The following is a 9,198-nucleotide window of genomic DNA, read 5'->3' as shown; positions in this document are numbered from 1 at the left end:
AAAAAAAAAAAAAAAAAAAAAAAAAAAAAAAAAAAAAATCACAGTAGCAGTGACTTACAAATGCTAATCATTTTTAGAGACAGTTTTTTCAAATCACTATGGGACACAGCAGGACATAGTTCTAAAGACCAAACACTCGAAATTGAACAATAAATGTAAAAATAGCATGAAAAGAATTTATTTCAATAAGCTTATAAACTAGAACATGCAGACTAAACAGTTTAGAATAGTGAATGGCTTTACTATGTAACAGTCTTCAAATAGGTGGGGAAACGCTTCTATTAAATGATAAATTATGAAGAAATTTAAAACAAGTCAAACCTTAAAAATTCTTATATAATTCATGTGGCTATTATAGGTCTGGGATCATTCAGAGATTCACCAGTCTGACCACAAATGCATTTAACAACAACAACAACAACAACAACAACAACAAAAAGCTTTATTTAGACTGGCACCAGTACTGCACCCAAGAGTTGGGAATCTCAAATGCAGTCCTAAGCCATGGTAGTACAGTGTTTCTAAAGGCAAAACCCATAAGGTTATGTGCCAACGTACAAGCACAGGGCTCAACCTAGCAAACAGATGTCTTGCTGATGTCTGGGGTTATCTTGCATAAGCAAGCCTGTTTACAGAAGCAGAACACATGCTTAGCATTGTGGCTGTTATCTTGCATGAACACCAGTTAAAATTTTATGAGACTGGACAATTCTAGAGCAATTTCCAGGAATTCCAGGAAGCCATTTGTCCTTGGACAAGCTGGCTGGCAGTCTCATTCTCGTGGGTATAGCTTTTATAGGCTAGAGAATTTATTTGCTCTATAGATCTTTCTTAATCCCAGCAACTTACAGGAATTTATGGCTGGTCCAGAGACCAGTTTTACCCAAGATAATTTTAGCACTTAAAATATTCAGCAGCCTATTCAAGATAAATTATTTAGCTTTCATTGTTTTGTAAATTGGTAAGAGGCATTTAAATGCTACCTTTCTATGATCTCTGAGAGTCTTCTCTTCGCAGTTTCCTCTGTGTAATATCCTATAATATTTGTATTGAATTATTCTAAGTTTTAAGAAATATCGAGCAAACTAAGCCAGATTGAAAAAAAAAATAGTGAGGTGGGCTCTGGATGTTCTGTCCTTCAGTCTCTGTTCCATTTTTTTTTTTTGTCCCTGTCTTTCCTTTGGACAGGAACATTTCTGGGTTTAAAATTTTGAGTGCATGGGACTTTCTACTGTTCTGGGGCTTTCTAGTGGCCACCTCATTTCCCATCCCCCTCTGCTAAATGTTTCTATCCAATTTCCTGATCCTCTGTATGTCTCTTCTGTCTCTTCTAATCCCTGCTCCTGCCCCTCTTTTTCCCTCCCCCTCCTCTCTCCCTGCCCGGTCCCTGCTTCCCTCTAGCTCCTGTGATTTTGTTCCCTGTTCTATGCAGGTTTGAAGCATCTGTACTTTGGTCTTCCTTCTTCTTAAGCTGCACAGAGACCACCGCACCTAGAGAGCCATCCCATTTGCAGACACCAAACCCCCACCCTATTGCGGATGCCAAGAAGTGCTTGCTGACAGGAGCCTGATATGGCTGTTCCCTGACAGGTCCTACTAGCATCTGACCAGTATAGATACAGATGCAGATATGTGGGGTAGTGGGCTGCGCACAGACAGCCTGGTCTCCAGTCGAGCACAGGTCTTGAACCCTGGGGGACCCAATGGGTGGTGATTTCCACCTACATGGGACGAAAGGTGTTCGATCATGTCTCCTGGACCCCTGGCTCCTGTCAAAGTTACTGCCCCCACAGCCCCCACAAGAGAGGTGTGTGACTATCAGTCACAGAGACAATGTCCCAAGTTTCTGGCATTCTGGCTAGACTCCAGCCCCACAGTTACCTGACTATAGCCAGGTATGCTCCTCCCACAGTTACCTGATAGCCCAGCCCACTATAAAAGGGCCTGCTTGGCCTCTCCTCTCTCTCTTTAAGCTCTTACCTTTCTTACTCTCCTCTCTAGCCCTCCTTCTCTCTCTCCCTTCCCCCCTTCTCTTCATGTGGCCATGGCCTGGCCAGTCTCCCTCTTTCTACCTTCTCTCTTTCTCTCTGCCTTTCTACAACAAAGCTCTAAAACCATAGACTGTCTCTGCTCATCAAGGCCCACCACGCTAGAACGATGGGATAGGCTTTCCCCTAATGAGCTGTGTCTAACCTCCTGCCGGAAGGCCTTCCTGCACTCCAGCCATAGACTGGACCAAGGATTCTTGCCCACATGGGAACCACCCAACACCTCCCTCTCCCCCTGCCCTCTCCTCCCTTCAGCCCCAAGGCTGACCTAGCTACCTCTGGGGTCCCCATTCTATTCTCAGCTCTTCCTCGGTCCCAGCAGTGTCTGGGATGCCTGAGGCTAAGAATCTGGTACCTAAGACTGCCCCTTGTCCACCACTTATCAGCTGGGGTCCGTGGCTTCCCACAACCAGACACCCACCTGGGACTATGTGGAAAGCATGCAGCAGTCCTTCCGTGTCTGCCTGCCCAGAGCACTGGAACTCTGGCGGGATGTGGGTTTTCTCCCACTACCTTTATCCCCCCAGTGCCCTCTGCCCCGCACAGGTACAGGTACAGATACAGGTACAGGTACAGGTACAGGTACAGGTACAGGTGCAGGTGCAGGTGCAGGTGCAGGTGCAGGTGCAGGTGCAGGTGCAGGTGCAGGTGCAGGTGCAGGTGCAGGTGCAGATACAGATGATACAGATACAGATGATACAGATACAGATACAGATACAGATGCAGATGCAGATGCAGATGCAGATGCAGATGCAGATGCAGATGCAGATACAGATACTCACAGCCAACCACTTGACTGACCATGGAAACCCAACAGAAGAGTTAGGGGAAGAACTGAGGAAGCGGAAGGGGATTACAATCCTGTAAGAAAAACAATATCAACTATCTGGATCACCCAGAGCTCCCAGGGACTAAACCACCAACCAAAGAGTATATATGGAGGGAGCCAGGCCTCTAGACACGTATGTAGCAGAGGATGGCCTTATTTGACATCAATGGGAGAGAAGAGAGGCTTGATGCCCCAGCATAGGGGGATGTTAGAGGGGTGAGCCAGCAGTGGGTGAATGGGTAGAGGAGCACCCTCATAGAGGCAAAGGGGACAAGAGTGAGGAGGGATGGGATGGGGGATTTGTGGAGGGGTAACCAGGAAGGGGGATATCATTTGAAATGTAAACAAATAAAATGATTAATAAAAAAATCACTAAAAAACAAAAAAATAGTGTATATAGATACTGTATAATTATGATGGTTGATCTTCATGGTCAATTTGACTTGACTTAGAAAGCCTTAGGAGACATTCCACTTCGTGAATCTGTGAGGACATATTTACAGGTATTTAACAGGAAGGAAAGCCCCACACTGGATGTGGACATCAACATACCACATGCTAGGGCTCAGACATCAAAAATAGAGAAAGTGACTAGTGAGGGTAATAGCCTCAGGTCACAAAGAATTGAATCAGACTGTACTAGGCAATAACCCTAACCATAAAGAATGTCTTAGTCTCAGCCTGAGTGTTCTTCACCTACAGAAACAATATGACTCTAGGTGCCTTCCAGGAACTGTCGTGCTGGCCTGGGCTAACTGCCTTGAGAGGCATCCATCATAGGTTTATCCTGTTAGAGTCAGCAACTCTCATGGCACTGTGTGCCCTTCAGTTCCCGAGAAATCAAAGCACTCCCTCAGGCAGTGAGACATTTATGTTTCTCCATATGTTCCCCTAGAAGTCAAGAAAGCATGGAAGCGTGGCGGGACAATTGGTCTTAGACATTAATCTCGTGTACCCTGTGTAGCTGGCAAATGTCCTTGTATCCTGACAACTACCACTGTAATCATCCTGGTGATTGTCATTATACTCTGCTTCTGATAGAGGTATACAAAGTCTGATTGCTTGCAATAATCTTATCACTGTTTCAGTCCTGTTGTGGCCCCTACAACCCAAGCCTGATTTAATTCCTGTGCTGACCATATCAGGTGATCTTGGCCAGGTAAGTAAGTGCTGGGGTGCTTATAGGTACCCTCTACCTTCATCCCCTGTAAAAGTTGGACCCCTCAACCAAATACAGTTCAAATACTGCAGACTTGATATCAAGTCTGTTTCTGTGCCTCATTTCTCTTAAAACTAGAGACCAGAAAGCATCTTTCTTTACTTCTTAACTGTGGATACAGCATACTCAGTCACGTCATGATCTGCTACACTGGACTCTTTATCACTTTGAATCATGAGCCAAAATATATAGTTTTCTTAAGTTTCTTCTGTCAGATATTTTTATCACTAGAATGAAGAGAAGGAAGAGGAAGAAGAAGAAGAGGTGGAGGAAGAAGAGGTAGAAGAGGAGGAAGAAGGAGGAGAAGGGGAGGGAGAGAATGAGAAGATGAAGAAGAAGAAGAAGAAGAAGAAGAAGAAGAAGAAGAAGAAGAAGAAGAAGAAGAAGAAGAAGAAGAAGAAGAAGAAGAAGAAGAAGAAGAANAAGAAGAAGAAGAAGAAGAAGAAGAAGAAGAAGAAGAAGAAGAAGAAGAAGAAGAAGAAGAAGAAGAAGAAGAAGAAGAAGAAGAAGAAGAAAGGAGAAGGAGGGGAGGAGAAAGAGAAGACTGATAGAATACTGGCTCAAAGGAGACAGGTGATGTAATGAAGTGGACCTTGGGTTTGTAGATTGGAATGGAGCTGTAAGCAGAATGTGGAAGAGCTTGGAGCTTTAGGCTAGGGAAGCCCTAGAGACTCAGAGCTTCACAAAGCACTGGGGTAGGGGTTTGGGGTAAAACACCGAGAGTGATGTGAGCAGTGGAGGGGGCTCCTCCAAACTCATCCTAGAAACCAAAGAAACTGGATGTACTCTGTATATGTCTTGGACATGTGAGTGAAGCAAGGTGTAACAACAGGAGACTGAACTATTTGGAGTAGCTAATTTTAAAATATCATAGTATTCAGGCACATCAAACCCCCTTCTTCCCTTCCCTTACACCCTTACAGCTCTAATTCTTCTTGGTTGTACTTTCAGGTCAATGTTTGGTGTCCTCCCTCCCTCCTTCCCTCCTTCCCTCCCTCCCTCCCTTTCTTCCTTCCTTCCATCCTTCCTTTCTCAGTTAGAACATGAGAGAGAAGAAGAGGGTCTTTGCTGTGCCTAGCTTACTTTCACAAAATATATCGACTTCCTGCTCACCCATTTTGCTGCATGCGATCATATTTTATTCTCTTTTGTTTGGATAAACAACATTTGAACTGTGTGGGGTTTTCCTTCATACCTAACACCAGTGTCTTAGTCAATATTCTATTGCTGTGAAGAGACATCAGGACCAAGGCAATATAAAAGAGAGCATTTAATTGGGGTTGACTTGCAGTTTCAGAGAGGTTTAGTTCATTATCACCATGGTAGGGAGCATGGTGGCACACAAGCAGACATGGCGCTGGAGAAGTAGATGAGAGCTCCAGCCCGACCCACAAGCAGAGAGCGCTTTTGCGCGATACGTGCTATGGGGCTCAGTGTTTTTTCTTTAAAGTCTTTTGATTTAAATAATGTTGCCTAACTTAATATATATTTTAATTAAGACTCTGAAACAAATAATGCTTTTTTCTCTAGCAAATATCATAGTTACATGAAAGGTTAAATGTGAAATAAATCGGCCATAAATCTATTCTGCTACTTCTACATTTCTTGGTGCCCCGCTTTCATCATTAATATATCCCAGATCACACTCCCCTATATTTTGAACAATTTAACTGAAATTTATGCTGTTATCTCAGGGTGATGAGACTGCTTAAAAACTGATCATACAGCATCTAATTCCATAAATAACCAGAGAACTCAATGCAGATTTTCATAGGTGCCTTTTTTTAATCCACAAGACAATATATAGTAATTTTAAATAATATTGCCTAAAAGGCTTCCTATTCTTTTCCTATTGCTTTTAACAACAAACGTAATGGCTTAAAAACATACACACACACTTATTATCTTAGCTTTAATTCTCAGCTTGGCACAGCTAGAGTCAGTCTCACAGAGCTAAGGTCAAGGTGACAGATGAGAAGCATCCTCCTTTATTGCTCTACCATGTAGGTGGCTGGCACAGTCCATTTCTTTAAAAACAGAAGCCCTCATTTATTTCCCTGATGCTTACCGGCCTGGTGCTCTCTGATGAAGGAGGCTGCCTTCTACCCTCGCCGTTTGAAACTCTCATAGCGTGGCAGGTTGCTTTATAATTGATGGACAGCCTCTCGATTTCTCTCAAGTTGACACAAATGTGAATAGTTCCTCACATAGGCAAAATTCCTAGGGGCTCTAAAGGGAACAGGAGCACACAGACCAGGAGCATGCTTTTAAAAATAATAAAAGTTTTTCTCTCATTTCTCTTATTGGACATGCGGGTATTTCTTTAAGTGTGTGTATAAGCAAGTGGTTCCTTTCCTTGCTTTATGTTGCTAGATTGTGTGCTGTTATGTGGCCCTACTATAATTTTTGCCCATTTTCCTGTCCAAGTACATAGTCTATGGACTATTTTCCATTTCATTGAGGTAAATACTATGGAGTGAAATTTCTGACTAGACTGGACATGGACACAGCCCACTAAATTATGTTTACAGTGAATATTGAAAGAGAATTACTGTTATGAGGGGGTGAGGACACACTAGTTTCCATCTCCCCCCTTTCTATTTCTACAGATCATTTTATTCCATTTATTTCAAGAACTACTATTGAAGGAAACCATAGTGCCCCTAATTAATATGTGAACGCCGAAGCATTTCAACATAAGTTAACTGAAAATCAAAGCATCAAAAGACTTTCCCGTTCCAGCCCTGAGAACCATAGTCAGACAGCATGAAGTTGCCCACCCACAATCTCTTGAGCTCACTGGGAGAGGCATGGGGTCACATGGCTTCCTGTTGGGCCTTCAGAGCACTGAGCTCCACAAACAGCCCTATAGAGCTCCACTCTGACTAGCCAGTAAAGATAATCCTCAGAGTGGAGTAGGGGTTGCTCAAGGAGGCAGAGGAGACCTAAAACGTGGATGAGGCACCCAAGAGCCAATGGAGGACTAAGAGGCCAATGAGATATCTTTCAAGAAGACGTCACATGTCCTAATTGAGGTGGTTAAGCTTAGGAGCTGCTCTGTCGTTCCCAGAATCTGATTGTCTTGTCCCTATCAAGTATTAGATACCCAAATGTTCCTGGGTAACCATGAGACCAAGGTACGACTGTGCTTGGGGTTATGGTTTGCATTTTGTAACTCTGTGTATCTAATTGGTTGAGCCATGGTGATACCTTATCTCTTGTCTTCCATCTAGACCAAAAGATACACCAGATACAGTGTTCTCGACTTCAAGATCCTGTGTGTGTGTGTGTGTGTGTGTGTGTTTAAAGGTTGGAAAAAATAAGACAGCAAAGCAAGAGCCACACAAACAAATCTTTAATCATGATTAATTAATTAATTTAAACATGATTAATTAATTAATTTAAACATGATTAATTAGTGTCCTAATTACCAGGAGACCAAATCAGTGACTTTAGCTGTTCATTTTTTTTTTCTTTTAAAATAAAATAAGATTCCTCAGACTGTAAAGCTAATGAGGGTTCAGTTGATTTTTTTTTTAAATGCTTCATGGTTAAGCTAAAATGTTACAGCATCCAAAATTCATTTGAAAAAAAAAAAACTGTGGACATTTTATTTCTGACATGAATTGATGTTACACAAACGTAGTCTCCTCTCTGAAGGAATGTTTAGAGTCTGATTAAAATACTTCAATAAGAAAAGTGTGCTATTCCATTACGGGAAAAATTGGAGGACCGAGCGTGTCAAGGAAAGTATCATTTGTCATCTGAAATACTTTAAAAACAAATCTTTTAAAAAATACCTTAAATTTGGAATCTGTTCTGAACTTACGAATTGTGAGCATGGATAATTTGAGGAAATATTTTAATTTGAATAACTTACCATTAAAAAGATGGGTTGTTCCTTCAATTTGTATCAGAAGCTGATTTCACAAGGACATCTGAATTTAGATGCACAGAAGAGTAGCTATAAATATTTTGGGCCCATGAGTCAGATTGCAGGGGCAGAAAATTGTCCCATTTATATCCTTCCTTTAACCCTCGCTGTAAAGAGCTACCTGTCTAGACTGGACCGGTATGAATGACAGGGACTCTGTTTCAACTCTCGGAATGTGTCAAGTATAAACTTTCTTCTTTCCTCATTAATATGAATGAAAATATGAATAAATCACATAGTCACTGTAGAGAAAAAAAGCCCTAAAAGCTGTGGCATGTCACTGTCCATCCAAAAGTGCAAACCAGAGAGGAAAAAGGAAAACAGAAGCATGTCTATCTAAGTCAGGGTTTCTATTCCTGTACAAAACCTCATGACCAAGAAGCAAGTTGGAAAGGAAAGGGTTTATTCAGTTTATACTTCCACATTGCTGTTCATCACCAAAGGAAGTCAGGACAGGAACTCACACATGGCAGGAACTTGGAGGCAGGAGCTGTTGCAGAGGCCATGGAAGGGTGCTACTTACTGAATTGCTTCCCTTGGCTTGCTCAGCTTGTTTTCTTATAGAACCCAGGACTACCAGCCCAGGGATAGCACCACCCACAAGGGGTCCTCTCACCCTTGATCACTAATTGAGAAAATGCCTTACAGCTGGATCTCATGGAGGCATTTCCCCAAGGGGAAGCTCCTTTCTCTGTGACAACTCCAGCTTGTGTTACACACAAAACCAGCCAGTACAATGTCCCAGTAATTGTTCAACTTATACTGAAGACTGAAAAGGGCAACATCGGACAGGACAGCAGCCCAGTACAGCGCAGAGAAGAGAGAGCACAGTGAAGCTGAATGGGAGCACCCTAGAAACGAAGAGCTTGGTTTTAGTGACACTATCACAGGAAGAAGGTGAACGGCAGGCACAGAAAAACCTGGCTCGGGCTGGAGAGATGGCTCAGAGGTTAAAAACACTGACTGCTCTTCCGGAGATCCTGAGTTCAAATCCCAGAAACTACATGGTGATTCACAACCATCTGTAATGACGCCCTCTTCTGGTGTGTCTGAAGACAGCTACAGTGTGCTTATTTATAATAATAAATAAAATATTTGAAAGAAGGAAAGAAGGAAAGGAAGGAAGGAAGGAAGGAAGGAAGGAAGGAAGGAAGGAAGGAAGGAAGGA

This window comes from Mus pahari, chromosome 17, assembly GCF_900095145.1.
Source record: "Mus pahari chromosome 17, PAHARI_EIJ_v1.1, whole genome shotgun sequence".
NCBI classification, from domain to species: domain Eukaryota; kingdom Metazoa; phylum Chordata; class Mammalia; order Rodentia; family Muridae; genus Mus; species Mus pahari.
This window is presented reverse-complemented; position numbering follows the sequence as displayed.